Genomic DNA, 16298 nt, shown 5'->3' on the forward strand with positions numbered 1-16298 from the left:
GAGGTCAAACAGCAAATGATTTAGACTCCCAGAATTTTATATTTCAGTTAATCAACAAGGTCTAATTTTAGGCTTGTGACAAAGACCAGTATTACAGGTGCAGATGGCACAATTTGATTAATTGAAAGTTTAGGTTTAGATTAGATTACTTACAGTGTGGAAACAGGCCCTTCAGCCCAACAAGTCCACACCGACCCGCCACCCACCCATACCCCTACATTTACCTCTTACCTAACACTATGGGCAATTTAGCATGGCCAATTCACCTGACCCACACATCTTTGGACTGTGGGAGGAAACTGGAGCACCCGGAAGAAACCCACACAGACACGGGGAGAACGTGCAAACTCCACACAGTCGCCCGAGATGGGAATTGAATCCGGGTCTCTGGCACTGTGAGGCAGCAGTGCTAACCACTGTGCCACCGTGCCTCTTCAGTAGAGTTTCCATTGTGAGGTGGGAGGCAAGTGTAAACATATTGGCACTCATTACAGTAACGTGATGGGGATTTATTTGAAGGTATTCCTTACGTCCATATCATTGATTATTCGTGGAATATGTCCTGGGAAATCTCTTTGGATATCTTTAAATTTCCCAAGTTGGGGTGGGGCTCCATACCCTCCCAATGCTGTTTGGTCAGGACCAATAACTGGGAATGAGCTTAAGACTTTGGTGTCAGCAAGCCTGGCAACTTGATGTTCACCTGGAAGATCTTCTAGCCTCCCCTTTACAGTTGCCTCCTGGCAGACTCTCATCATCTACCTGGGTTGCAAGGGAATCTGTTCTATCAGTGTTTGAAATTCCTCTGTGGCAGTCACAAGTGTAGTGGAACTTCAGGGAACCAAACTTACATTGTTCTGTTTGGTGAAGAGCTGGCCCAGCAAGTCCTATATCCTTTGGCATCCTACTGCCCTCAGGTGGCTGCACAGCCCTGGTGGTGATACACTGTGGTCCTTCCACTTGATGATGCCTTTCCCTCACCATCTGCATACCTCACTGGGCAACTATCTGGTCTCCATCTAAATTCAGGAAGATGGCCTTTGCTGGCCAGACCTCTGCTCATCCTGCAAGGATGGGGGTTTCCTTCCCTTTAAATTCTACTGCCTGGATTTGGGATTTTCCTATGCCTCTATTCTTTAGCAGTTCCCAGTTCACAGGAGGCTGGCTAACTACTATTGCTCTGCTGTGTAGCTCTTTTAAATGACAGTCAGGCAGTTACCTGGATCTATTTGGAGATCGCCTCTAAATTTGGAAAGAATTTTTATTCTCGGGGCAATTAGGGATGCAGGAACAAATGCTGGCCAGATGGTGACTCCTGTTTCTCTGAAAGAACAAATAACGGAAAGGATTCTCGGACATACCTGATGACTACAGCTGGTGACACAAAGACTTGGAACTTAATGTCCATTCCCTGGCAAGCTGGTTGGAGATGTCAGCATATGTTCTCAATGGGGATTGATCTCTGTCTCCATTTGCTTCATTGATCCAAAATAACTTCTAGGCCAAAATGTTTGTACAATAACAAAGTTCACAGTAAATTTCAATCTCATTTTGGTTCCTGAAATTTTAACACGAATGACTTCTTTAAGTCTGCTGTTACACAGAGCATTTATTTCTAACCCTGAGTTTCCCAAGCCTTTTACCAGTTACACTCCATTTTAGTGCCTCAGGTTGGTTCTGTGGTGGCCTGGGAAAGGAGAACTGTTGTTAATTTGCTGGCAAGGTGATCAAGTAATATTGAGTGCTGTCCACTGCAGGGGAGGGGTGATGTTAAAACTGCTGGGTTTGTACCTGAAACAACTGATAGGTTGCAAGGTTTTTGCAGGGTGTGATTAGACCAGCAACTGGGCCTCAGAGAACAGGCAACTAAGCCATGCCCACTGACAGGAAAGAAAAATACCCAAACATGGGCCAGCATGGTGCCTCAGACCACCAGAGACCCAGGTTCATTTCCAGCCTTGAGTCACTGTCTGTGCGGAATTTGCATGCTGCCTGCTTGGGTTTCCACTGGATGCTCCAGTTTCCTCCCAAAGTCCAAAGCTGTGCACATTTGGCAGAGCAGCCATGGTAAATACAGTCTTATAGGGATGGCAGCGGGGAGTATTTGTCTGGGTGGGATGCTCTTTAGAGAGTTGATATGATTCAATGGGCCGAATGGCCTCTTTCCACACTGTAGGGATTCTACGATTCTAGACATTTGAAGGGCCCTTGCACTGTCAAAACACTGTCAGGTGCAATGACACAGCATGGGTCCTAGTAGCCAGTATTACAACAGACCAGTCAGCTTAACATCAATGGTAGGGTAGGTGGTGGAAATCTTTATCAGGGTTTAAATAAATTTTTATTTTAGAAGTTAATCAAGAAGAGACTCCATAGGCTGATGTTATCGATGTTAGGGTGACATAGACTATTGAGGGATTTTGTGGCAGATTCAGATGAGACATCCAGTAAGGTCTATCTCAACATTGAAAACATCTCGCACCATATTTTAGATTATTGGCAAGTGAAGTAGGGAGTTTCTGTCTCGGCAGCATTGAGTCGCAAATAAGGGGGGTTGTTGCTTGTTAATGACCCAACCTGCCTCGTTAATGTTCAACTTCCTATCTTACCAATTTTACCAAACAAGCTAAGTGCAGAGAAATGTCAATGTGGAATCACAGCAGGTACCTGGCGACTGGAGGTCATGCTTATCCACAGGCACCAGCTGCATGCGCCCTTCATCCCCAGGCACTGGCATCTGGCATTTGCCAGCCCCGCAGGACGATCATGGCACTTTCCCAATCCACTTGCAGCCTACTCATGAAGCACAGGTGTGCACTGCAGGGCACAGGGCAACATGACAGGCTCTGCAAGGACACTTTGCACATACGGACGGGCTCCCAACTCATGGACCCAACCAGGCTGCTTCTCAGGGCTGCTTAGTTGCTATCTTTGCTTCATTCACTTAGTGCCTATCTGAATGCTCACAGCATCTGTCACATTAGTGCCTATCTGAATGCTCACATTGCCATACCAGTCGGTGCAGTCACGTGACCAGGCCTTTTGCTTTGCTGTCAGCAGTCCTCCATCAAGGGGGGGATTTCTCTTGCCGTGCAGTGGAGTGCTATATCAATCTTGCACCTGCACGATGGGCCAGTGGTATATGCTGCAAACACAGCACGTATGCAACAATCAAGCAGCCATATCTCAAAGTCTCAAGAGAGTAGGCCTCACAGAGGCACACATCAGTCAGAGGTTCCTGGCAGAGAAGCTAAAAAGCAGCCTCCAACACCAGGGGATAGGTCATGGTCAGAAGTCTTGCTGGGAGTCCTTGCCTCCAGGAAGTGGGTCAGGCTCATCCTCCAGTAGATATCTGGTGAATGGTGAGTTGTTCCAGGAGCAGCACACATTACAGTTTGGATAGGTTTGATGTGAGGGAAGCCATGGGTGTGGGTGAATACTTAATAGGAACAGGAGTGTTTTTTTTCAGCCTGTTGAGCCTGCTCCGCCATTCAGTACGATCATGGGTGATTGAATATTTCCATGATGAGGAAGGAGTAACACGCAGCCTCCTCAGCCTAGGAGCCCAGAGTTCATCTACTTGTCTGCTTTCCTTTTGTTTTCTCTTTCTATGCTTTTTTTAAATGTTCCCATTTATTATTGCTCCTTACCTTCTTTTAATGACTTCAGTGTAATGTGTCTTCTCCCAACCCAGGCCCAGCGACACAGTGGCTTCCAATCTCCTGGAAAAGCTGTATAGGCCCGATGCCTGGTGGGGCAGTCTCCCAGTGTGGCAGGCCCCAAACAGGAGAGTCTAGAATTATGTTACCTGCTTGTCTATCCTTTTAAATATTTTGTAAATTTGAATTACCTCACCTCTCTTTCTTTGAAGCTCTCGGGAATACAGCCCAAGTTTGCCTAAACTCTATTGATCGGAACAAGTCTGGTCAATCATTGTTACATTCCCCCTCTGTCAATAAAATCTTTCCCGAGATGGGACCAAAACTGCACACAGTCTAAACAAGCTCCCTTCCAATTGAAGCAAGACTTCACTACTTAGGACTCAAATATTCCAGCAATAAAGGCTAACATTCCATTAGCCTTCCTAATTTCTTGCTGCAATTGCATGTTAGCCTTCAGTGACTTACCAACATGGACACTTGGGTCCCTTTGTAAGCCTACACTTTCCTGTCTCTTACCATTTTATTCTGTACATCTGTTTCTCCGACTAAAGTGAATAACTTCTCATTTTTTCACTTTATATTTCGTCCGCCATGTTCTTCCCATTCACTAAGCTTGTCGAAATCCATCTGAAGCCACATTTCATCTTCCTTACTTTGTATCTTTCGCAAATTTTGAAATAATACATTTGGTCTGCAAATCCAAATCATTGATATATTTTGTGAACAGCTGGGGACCAAGTACTAACCCTTGCGGTTCCCCATGAGTTAAAACCTGCCAACCTGAGACTGACCCATTTATTCCTAATTTGTTTTCTGCCTGTTAGCCAATCATTAATCCATGTCAGTACATTACCTCCTATCCCTATGTTTTGTTTCTTTCTAACCAGTCTTCTGTGGGCCTATTATCAGAAGCCTTTTGAAAATCTAAGAGTACTCTGTCCATTGTCTTTTCCTTATCAATTTTGTTAGTAATATCTTCAAAAGCTCCAAGAAGTTCAACAAAGACCATTACCCATTCACAAGTTCATGCTGATCATGCCCAGTCATATTGTGTGGATTTATACGATTCTTCATGATAGATTCCAGCATTTTCCCCACCACTGGTGCAGGCCAACAGTTCTATGGTTGTGTTTTTCTCTCTTGCTCATTTGTTAAGTAGTGAGTGATACTTGCTACCTTCCAAATGAAGGAATCATTCCAGAATCTGTGGAATTTTCAAAGATAATCACTAATGCATGTATTATCTCTATAATCCTATTCCCTGTGTTTTGTTTCTTTCTAACCAGTCTTCTGTGGGCTTATTATCAGAAGCCTTCTGAAAATCCAAGAGTACTCTCTCCTTCAATGTAAACAATTAGGTCTGGGGGTTTATCAAATTTTGGTCCCAATAATTTCTGCAGTACAGCCTTCTTACTAATAATAATTTGCTTCAACTCCTAAATCTCCATTGCTATTTGGGACTATAATTCTGGGAGATTTCTGGCATCTTCATGAAAACAGATGCGAAGTAGTCATTTCGCTTCTCAGTCATTCTTCCCTTCCCCTTTATAAATTCTCCTGACTGTGTCTGGAATGGCCCCACATTCACTTTAGCCAGGCATTTTCTTTGTGCATTACTGTACTTTACAGTTTAATTTTATGTTTTCTGTCAGATTACGTATATATTCTATTCTCCCTTTTTCTTACCAGCTTCTTGGTCCTCCTTTGTTGTATTCCATATTCCTCAGAAATACAGCTTTTTTTGGAAACTCTGCAAGCCCTTTCTTTGAATCTTATATAAGCCTGAAATTCTTGTAAGCCATGGTTGACTAACTTTTTAGATTTTTGCACCTTGAAGGAATGTATTGTCACTGTAAGTCATGTCATACTTATTTAAAGACTATCCATTGCCTATGTACAGTCATGTCTTATAATGTATTTTCCAATCTACCTCAGTAAAATTAATGCCCCATGCCTTCATGATTTCCCTTATTCAAAATTAACATCCTTGCTTCAGAATAAACTATCTCATTTTCAAACGTAATGTAAAATTCTATCATACTGTGGTCACTCATCCCTAAAGTTTGTTATAAAGGATGGTTAGTTGGCCCTTTTGTATCACATAAAAAGGTAAGATAAAGTTATCATAGGGGGACCAACTGGCAGTGATTTAACCTGTAGGAAGGAGGAGATTACAAATTGTGAATTCTATGTGGTAACCTCAACTGGTGTAGGAATTGAACCCATGTCATTAGTATTATTTTGTATCACAAACCAGCTGTCCGGCCAACTGAGCTAAACCTAATTTAAGCATTTCAGGTGTTTGATAGATAGCAGCCACTATCAAGAGTTTCTTTTAACTGAGCTATTTTAGCTTCCTTAAAGGCTATTGGTTCTAGGCCTAATTTCGATTTTTACTCCATAACTGAACTTGCAAAGCATTTACTAGTTGAATTCCAGCATTGACCAAATTCCCACTTACTCACTTTTATCTCAATCTCAATCTCAATCTGACAAACTCTGTCTCACTTTGACCATATGGCTTACTCTGACCATTCTCCTTGAGTAAGCCTTTCTTATATCAGACCATATTGATAAGGCACGTTTGGTAAAATACATTGAGAAATCTCACTGGGCCTCATAGTGAGAATTCCTCCAAAAAAAACCAAGCTTTCATTTAGGCAAAAAAAGTAAGGTTCAGCCCATATATTTGTTAAAAATAATTTGTGTTGGACAGACTCAGTTGGAATTCTTTGAGAAGATGGGAGAGAGGTTTGGTCATGCTACTAAAGTACATGTTTCTAAGGACCTCCAAAGATTTTTGACAGAAGTGCCAGGCAGTAAGCTTATTAAGAATAAAATAATCTATGGAAATTAGTGGAATGTTGTATGAATATGGAGGTAACTCAGTGACATGAAATAAAAAAAAATGATGGATCGATGTTCTTCAGACTGGGATGATGTTTAGCACATTGCTCACTTGTAAATGACCTTAACCACCTGTGGGAGAAACAGTGTTATAAATTTAATTAATAAATTATCTTGTAGATTTAATGAAATTTAACAGCATTGTGTATATTTGTAGACACGAGCTTATAGTTAAATAAAGCAAAGTATTTGGGAAGAGATGTGTAAGATGATGTGCTTAGGGAGGACTACTGTATAAGCCCGAGTAATGATGAAACTTATGTATAAATTAATCCAAATTTATTTGCATAAAAGTGCAGATTGTTTGTGCTTATTATCCACTCACCACTAAACTTACTGGTGTCAACCTATCTGATAGAATAGTAGAATAACACACCGTTAAACACAACTGTCGCTCTCTCTTTTCTGGTCATGTTAACGTGTCAAGGCAATTTGGTTCACCCCATATAACATCAGAAAATGATTAAAGGCACTGGATACTGTAATGGATATGGGCCATAGCAACCCCAGTCCTCTAGAACTAACCAAGACAATAATTAAGTAATTCCAGTACAGTTATATCACTGACATCTGGCCAGCATTATGGAAAACTGCCCAGGTATGGTCTTTTGCATTAAACAGTGCAATCAAACAGCACTACAAATGGATAACCAGCTCATTGATACTCAGCAGGTCTGGCAGCATGTGTTGCAAGAAAGCAGAGTGACTCTTCATCATTTACTAGATTCAAAACTTTAACTCTGTTTTTTTTCCCCACAGGTGCTGCCAGACCTGTTGAGTTTCCCCAACAATTTCTGTTTTTGTTTCAAATTATGAGCATCTGCAGCTCTTTGCTTTAGTTGAGATCTGTCAGACTCACTCAGCCCCTGACCTCTTTCGCTCCAAACATGATCAAAAGAGATGGAGCTGGAAAGGGAAAGTGAGATTTCACTATGCCTCAAGGCAGCATTTTTTGACCAAATGTGGCATCAAGGAGCCTGAGCAGAACTAGAGCCAATGAGAATCGGGAGAAAACTCTATGGTAGTTGACGTTGTACCTATCACGAAGGAAGGTGGTTGGGTTTGCTGGAGATTAATTATCCCAGTCACAGGACATCTCTGCAGGGGTTCCTCATAATCGTAGGTCCTACTATTTTCAACCACTTAATCAATGAATTTCCCTCATCATAAAGTCAGATTATACAACGTTTAGCGTTATTCATAACTTTTCAGATACTGAAGTATTCCAGGTCCAAATGCAGCAAACCCTGGTCAACAGTCAAGCTTGAGCTGATAAGTGGCAAGTAGCAATCATGCCACACAAATGCCAGTCTGTGCTTATCTCCAACAAGAGGGAATCTAACCTATGTTCCTAGATATTCAATGCTGTTAACATAATTGAATTCCCAATTATCATCATCCTGTAGAAAATGAATTGGACCAATTATGTAAATACGATGATGACAAATGCAGGTTAGAGGCTTGGAATCCTACTAACGAGCAACTAATTTCTGACTCCCCAAAACCTGTCCACCATTCACACGATACATGACATAAGTCAGGAGTGTGACACCCCATTTGCCTAGATGAGTGCAACACTCAAGAAGCTTGACACCATCCAAGTCAAAGCAACATGCTTGATTGATATTCCATTTAGTAACTTCAGATGTTCACTGTGTCCACCACCAATACACATTGGTGGCAGTGTTTGCATCTACAGCTGTATTGCAGCAACTCTCCAAGGCTCCCAAGAGATTACTTCCAAACTCATGACCTTTAACACTTGGAAGCACAAGGTCAACAGATACTTGGAGTACCACCACCTACCTGCATATTCCCATCCAAGCCAAACATTGTCCTGACTTGGAGCTGCATTACTGTTCTTTCATTCTTACTGAATCAAAATCCTGGAACACTGTCCATAACAAGGTGTACCAATGCTAGATATTCAAGAAGGCAGCTCACAACCACTTTCCCAAGTGCAGTTAGGGATGACCAATAGATATTGGCCTAACCAGTGCCACCTACATCCCTTGAATGATTAAAAATTAGTGACCATCTCATTGGTGCATATTGTATTCTCACCAACCCCGGTCCTTTATATGACAACATAGTACGAAGGAGAAATGGCAGATGCACAGCCAAGTTGAAACTTAAATATTGCTGATGGCACAGAGTGGGCAGTTTATTGTGCAGAAGAGTATTAGAGTTAAGTGGTAGATATCCAAACATCTTAGTCACGGGCCTAAGAATCAATGATGCAAATGGAAGTAAACCTAGAATAAAATAAAACTGCAAAACATACCAATCAAAATCGCCAGAATGGACCTTCAGTTTCTTGAGGACCTATGTGAATTTTCATTCTGAAACAAGCAAATTAGGGACTCTAGATTTTATGCCAGCTCTGGTTTATGAAGAAAATCTTCCAGCAGAAATTGATGATGGGCTTTAACAAGTTTCAGTGGTTTCGAGTCAAACATCAACAAAAGAATGGAGGAAGATTGGAAACACATATAAGACTCCCATGAATTTTGAAACAGCACCCAATCAAACAGAGAGCAAAATTGGAGAGAAAATAATGTTCGTGAAAATAATTGATTGTGCAAAGAGTAGTACATGTCCAATAGTACAAACCTTAAGCCAGTAGTGATATTTAAGAGAAAATCTTCTCAAAACAATTCCCAAAATCAGTGGTTGCCCACTTTCACAATGAAAGATGGAAAAGTGAGATGCCTTGAAAGTAAGACAAAGGAATGTCTGGAATTTAAGACCAAGAGCATTATGTAAAGAAGAAACATTCTCAGCTGGAACCTGTTCAGGTCACATTTTGTTGTTGATGTTGTTGCTAAAGTTGTCATAAAATAATGATATTGCAATGATTCCTTGTGGTCTAACCTGTTTTGTTCAACCACTGCCCATCTCTCTGACCAAGCCCTTCTAGGCTAGCATGAGAAAACGTGAAATAACTGAATGATCAATGAAGGGAAGACATCTTGTTGAGAGAAAGGGTTACTCAACACAGCAATTTCCATTTTTTGTTTCACCATGTGTACAAGCTCCAATATCAGCAATCTGATGTGAATACGTTTCTTAAAACTTAGGATGTGATCAGAACAGAGATTGTCATCAAATCATTCAAAAAATGCGGGATATCCAATACACTTAGTGGCACAGAATATGGTTATTGAAATGACATGACCAGTGTTAAATAATTACTCCTGAAAACGATCTTCACTATCCATACAACATTGCTATTCAAGAAGCAGATAGGGATGAGTTACCTGGTTCTGTAGGCCAGGCTGGTGGGTTTAGTGGGTTTTGGTGAGTTGGTAAATATTATGTAGAGAATTAAATTCAGTCTCTACAGAGGTTCTTATTTACTCAAAAAATATACAGAAATGAAAAAAGACTTCTGACTGCTTTTGTGCCTTTTTTAGGAGTGGCATTTATAAGAACAACCTGTGATCTGGCACTCTGTGATCGTAAAAAAGTAGGAGAAGGTGGTTTACAACCCATCGAAATGTTACTAATTTCATAGAACTTCACTTCATAGAATCCCCACAGTGTAGAAGCAGGCCATTTGGGCCATCGAGTCCACACTGATCGTCCAAAGATCACCCATCCAGACTCTATCCTTGTAGCCCTGCATTTCCCATGGCTAACCCATCCTGGACATCCCTGGACACTCTGGGTAATCCACCTAACCTGCACATCTTTGGACTGTGGAAACCCACACAGACACATCAAGGATGTGTAAACTCCATACAGACAGTCACCCAAGGGTAGAATCGAATCTGGCACTATGAGGCAGCAGTGCTAACCACTGAGCCACTATGCCACCGCTCATGTTTAGGCCAACCTTTTGACTAAAAGTTTAGTCAAACTTCTTCATGAGTATATATAGTAATTTGGAAAGATAATACACTATATTTAACATGATTTGGTAAAGTGTAGATGAGCAGAGCGTCGAGAACAAAACACTTTCAAAGAGCCAGCACAGTTACAACAGGTCAAATCACTCCTTCCATGCTATAGGTTTCTATGTTTTCTAAGATAGTATTCGGATTTAGATTTGAATTTGTTCTGGTCACTGTGCAATGAATTATCTCAATAATCTCTGTGCATTGTACTTAATGAATACTTTGTTATACGACAAACTGATCATGCTCTATTTGTACAAGTATACTTTAATTTTCTAAATACTGATTTCACTGCGATGTAAAGATGTTTGCAAATAATAGCTACTAACCAATAAAAAAATTGTCATTTTCAAAGTGAGCCCATTGTCCATATGAATGATTCACATAATGTTTTAAAAAGTGCAATATTTACAAAAGTGCAATTGTTTTCAATTTTTCAGTATCGACATCCTCAATGATGGAAGAGCCCAGTACATCAGTGCAAATGATAAGGCTGAAGCTTTCGCAGCAATCTTCAGCCAGAACTACCGGGTGGATGATCCATCTCGACTTCCCCCAGTGGTCCCCAGCATTAAGAATACCAGTCTTCAGCCAATTTGATTCACGCCACACGATATCAAGAACCAACAGGAGGCACTGGATACTGCAAAGGCTACAGGCCATGACAACATTCTGGCAATAGTACTGAAGACTTGTGCTCTAGAATTGCTGCTCCCCTAGTCAAGCTGTTCCAGACCAGTTACAACACTGGCATCTACCCAAAAATGTGGAAAATTGCCCAAGTATGTCCTGTACATAAAAAGCAGGACAAATCCAACCCAACCAATTATCACCCCATCAGTCTACATCAGTAAAGTGATGGAAAGTGTCATCAACAGTGCTATCAAGCAGCACCTGCTCAGTGACGCCCAGTTTGGGATCTGCCAGGGCACTCAGCTCCTGACCTCATTACAGCCTTGGTTCAAACATAGTAAAAAGAGCTGAATTGCAGAGGGGAGGTGACATCAAGACTGCATTCAACTGAATGTAGCATCAAGGAGCCCTAGCAAAACTGAAACCAATGAGTATCAGGGGGCAAACTTTCCAGTGGTTAGAATCAGACCTGATATATAGGAAGATGACTGTGGTTGTTGGAAGTCAGTCATTTCAGCTCCAGGATATTTCTGCAGGGGTTCCTCAGGGTAGTGTCCTAGGCTGTACCATCTTCAGCTGCTTCATCAATGACCTTCCCTCCATCATAAGATCAGAAGTGGAGATGTTTGCCAATAATTGCACAATGTTCAGCACCATTTGTGAGTCCTCAGGGACTGAAGCGGTCTGTGTCTAATTGGACCACATCTAGGTTTAGGCTGACAAGTGACAAGTAACATTTGTGCCACACAAATGCCAGGCTATGATCATCACCAACAACAGACAATCTAATCACCATCCCTTGACATTCAATGATGTTATCATCACTATCAACTATCCCACTATCAACATCCTGGGAGTTATCATTGATCCAAAACTTAACTGGACTCACCACACAAACACAGTGGCTACAAGATTAGGTCAGATGCCAGGAATACTGCAGTGAGTAACTCACCTCCTGACTCCAGAAAGCCACTTACAAGGCACAAGTCAGGAGCATGATGGAAAACTCCCCACTTGCCTGGATGAGTGCAGCCCCATACATCTACAAGCATCCACTCCCTCCACCACCGACGCTCAGTAGCAGTAGTGTGTACTATCTACAAAGTGTGCTGCAGAAAGTCACCAAAGATCCTCAGACAGCACCTTCCAAACCCAAGACCACTTCAGTCTAGAAGGATAAGGGCAGCAGATATATGGGAACATCACCAACTTCAAGTTCCCCTCCAAGCTATTCAGCATCCAGACTTGGAAATATATCACTGTCTCTTCACTGTCACCAGGTCAAAATCATGGTATTCCCTCACTAATGGCATTGTGGGTCAACCTACAGCAGATGGACTGCAGCGGTTCAAGAAGGCAGCTCACCCATTGAACGTTTGCAGTATTTGCTCCAAGCTTTAGACCATTCCTCAGCATTACTGGACTTATGGACAGATGTGGGGTAGTGATAGTGTCCCTACCTCTGAACCAAGAAACCTGGGTTCAAGTTCTACTGACTCCAGAGGTGTGTCATAACATTTGTGAACAGATTTACTACAACATATCTAAAGTACTGGATCATGAAAAGTACCTGTCTGTACTCAGTCGTGGACAGCTCCATGCATTGCAAGACCAGCAAATTCCTAGCAGTCCAAAGAGTACCTTTCAGCTGATGGCATCCAGCAACAGTTGAGAATTTATTGTGCATCCTTGGGAACAGCCCAAAGGTCAGCAAGTCCTACGTTATGGAATTGTGTGGGATGAACTTCTGCAGTAACCACCACATCTCTTTTCAGAACTTCTTTGCAAGGAGGTGGGCAGCAGTCTCATTTTCACCACAGCTGCCTTTGAGAGCTGTGTCAGGATGGTAGCCCTGTCATAGGAGATTTATTTTCTGGAGCTTAAAATGAAGGAAAGTCTCATCACCAACTGAGCTGTATCTTGGTGCTTGATGGAAAATTCTGGCAATGAGGCAACCTGACAAATAACTTTGACAAAGTCTGCTCATGGAGCCAACTTCCATGATCCATTATCTCCTTTCCACGCAGGGCCTTGAGGATGTTACATGGAGACCACTGCCTGGTGGACTTCCATTCTGAATATGCAACAAAGCATTCCAGTGTGAGAATATGGTCTGTGGACCTAGGCAATCAGAGTGTAAGTGTAACACCTTCCACTACTTATCTCAGTATTAGATATGAACAGTGATTCATATCAGGTCAAAATTACATTTAGGTATCATGCTTGCATTGATAGCAATTACCAACATTAATGCCTGCAGTCATGACAGTGTTGATAGCTCTTATGTAATTGTGGTGCTTTGTGTTTACCATTTTAGATACGATTTGAATACTCAAGTCATTAGACATCACTAAACAAATACTGTATGTAGCAAAACAACAGCTTGTGAAACAGCAGGGTTGGGAACTGTGGTACCAGTTCTGATCTTAACGTCAAACTACAGTAATCTATTTTACAGTTTAATACCTAATGACTTCTTTTATGCAATAAAACAGTTAGCGCTTTCACTACTACATAGGGCAATAGTTGTATACATGTATATTTTGGACTAAAAATAGCTTTTTTTTATTTAGACTGAAAATGTGTATTGGTAATGTTGATACTTGAGGCATCAATGCCGAAGATTAACACTACATTTATACCACGACTAATTCATTAGATTTCTGATCTTGATGTCCAAGCACATTTACACTGTTAGAAGATAGATTTGCATCAATTTAAGTTCAGTCCAAGTGCAGTCTGACTCCAACTTGACGTAAAGCTGAATTTTACAAGAGCCACTAGCATTTTATTGGACTTTTCGAGAATTTCTGAAACCTTTTCTATTTTCACTGCTTCTAAAAAGATCAAACGCTGTTAATAATATTTGCCACACCAAGAAGAGAGTGCAAGACGTGGTTCCAAGAGTGCATTACAGAGCTCATTTATAGCGGAAAGTATTGGGAACTGGAAAGATCTGCAATTAGATGCAGTTTTCCAGATACCAGTCTGAAAAGGTGAGCTGCAGTCTCTCCATGTTACATAGATTGTGAAGAATTACAGCAATTTCTCTTTTGAACTTTACTGGAAAAATTGAAAATAAAATAAAATTACCCTTGTTTCAAACAATATATTTTTGACTTAGTGTCATTTTGATCACAATGTTGGTTTAGACATGAGAAATTGCTTATTATTGTAAATTTGACAGAACTGATTTAAAGTGTAAAAGTCTGCTTTTTTTTTCTATTCCATGTGATACTGTTTAAATATTATGCTATTAAATGCATCACACTCACTTGTGATATGTTATTGACAAATTTCTGTGGAAATCTAGAAGGAAGACTTACCTGGGCATCTTTGACAGACTTTTAAAAGACAGATCAAGGTTTTAAAAGTTTTGGTTAAGATTTGGAATGCACAAAAGGCCAGAATTAGAGGCGGGCCAGTAATTGGGAGGTTTGTGTGTCCGGAGAAGGTTACAAAAGTAGTATGATGAGGCCTTAGACAATTCAAAAACAAGAATGAGAATTTTAAAATGGAGGCATTCCTTGACCAGGAGCCAAGAAAGATCAGCAAGCATTTGGGTGGTGACTGAACCGGATTTGGTGCAAGTTAGGACATAGCCACAAAATTTGGATTACCTTGCGTTTAAAGAGTAGAACATGAAAGGCCAGTCAGCAGTCTACTGGAATAATCAAGTCCAGATGCCACAAAGGCACAAATTACAATTTAAGCAGCAGATGAGCTGGGGCAGGGTTATATTTAGGTGATGCTCCAGAGATAGTGGGAGACAGACTAAGTGGTGCTAATATATGATCGAAAGCTCATCTTGGGGTCACGCTTCATGCCACAATTGTGAACAGTCTGGTTAGCCTCTGATAGTTGCCAGGGAGAGGGCTGAAACTAGTGGCTGGGGAGTGGAGCTTGCAGCATGGACCAAAGCCAATGCCTGAAGTCTTCCTTATATTCAATTGGGAGATAGTTAATGAGGAGATAATCTTCCTGGTGTGTGCAGCTTTGCAAGAGACTTATGACTAAATTGAGAAAGGAAGTCAATTAACTAATTTTCTCGACTTAATATTTCTGGCTTATTTTCCTATGCCACAGCCTGAAACTAGTGCAATGAGTGAGAGAGGAAAATGCTCATTTTTCTGATTATAAAGAACTTACTAAAGACTTGTATTTAAGACCTGCAGTTTCTGGCCATATCAGGAGATGAATAAACTTTGTGAAAGAAAGCATAGAAGTGTCATGAATCAAAATAGTATTGTGCAATAGAATTTCTTTTCATCCCCAGAGAATGTGTGCAATGGAAATTTTAGTCAAGCATGTATCATGTGATTCTGAAACAACTTGTGCAGTCATACACGTTAACTGAGGCAGAAGATTACTATTACAACCCTCAGCAACAATTCTATCACATTGCTGTCAGTTACCTGGGCCAGCAGTACAGCACTGACAGAGCAAGCATGCTATAACTGAGATGTGTTAACTAGCTCCTGAAGGCACAAATTGCTATTCATACTGCAGCAGTGAAGAGTACTTCTTCTTTCAATATTTATTCCACAGATGGTTCTTCAAACACCCACAGGTGCAAGAGACAGATACTGCATCACACATTATTGCTCTAACAAGGCTTTCATTTACCACATATCCAACTCTATACATTTAAAGTGCCACCAGCAGCTTGAGCCCCAACAATAGGAGAGAATGTCTAATTGTTCTCCAAATTCCAGTGAGCACTATAAGTCAATTTAACCACTTTCTCTTGGATAGATTTTCAATTTTGACCTGTGTTATGTTTTCTCTTCCACTAACTAAACAACTAGGATTTGTGAAGTTCATATTATTCTAGCAGGTCTCATAATAAAAAGAATGAAGGTCTACAGCATAGATAGATTTCGCTTGCCTGGTATACAGGTTTTCATTCTGTGACATTATGGTATTTCCATTATTGTACTTTTTCTTGTTCTTTGCCGTATGTGGTCCTATTCTACGCTGGCATGACTAAGACCGTGTGTTTCATAACCTCAATTCACAATGTGCTAAGTGGAGAATCCTACAAGGTTTTTGCAGCATTGATGGGAAAAAATCTTGCTCAACTCACTGCGTTTAGCATTTTCAAATGTTATGCCAGCAATTATGTGTGCATGGTTACATGTTGGCATTCCATTCTTATTGGCCATTGTTAAAGTTAACATTCTCATAAGGACTTCAT

This window comes from Hemiscyllium ocellatum, chromosome 21 (genome assembly GCF_020745735.1).
Source record: "Hemiscyllium ocellatum isolate sHemOce1 chromosome 21, sHemOce1.pat.X.cur, whole genome shotgun sequence".
NCBI classification, from domain to species: Eukaryota; Metazoa; Chordata; class Chondrichthyes; order Orectolobiformes; family Hemiscylliidae; genus Hemiscyllium; species Hemiscyllium ocellatum.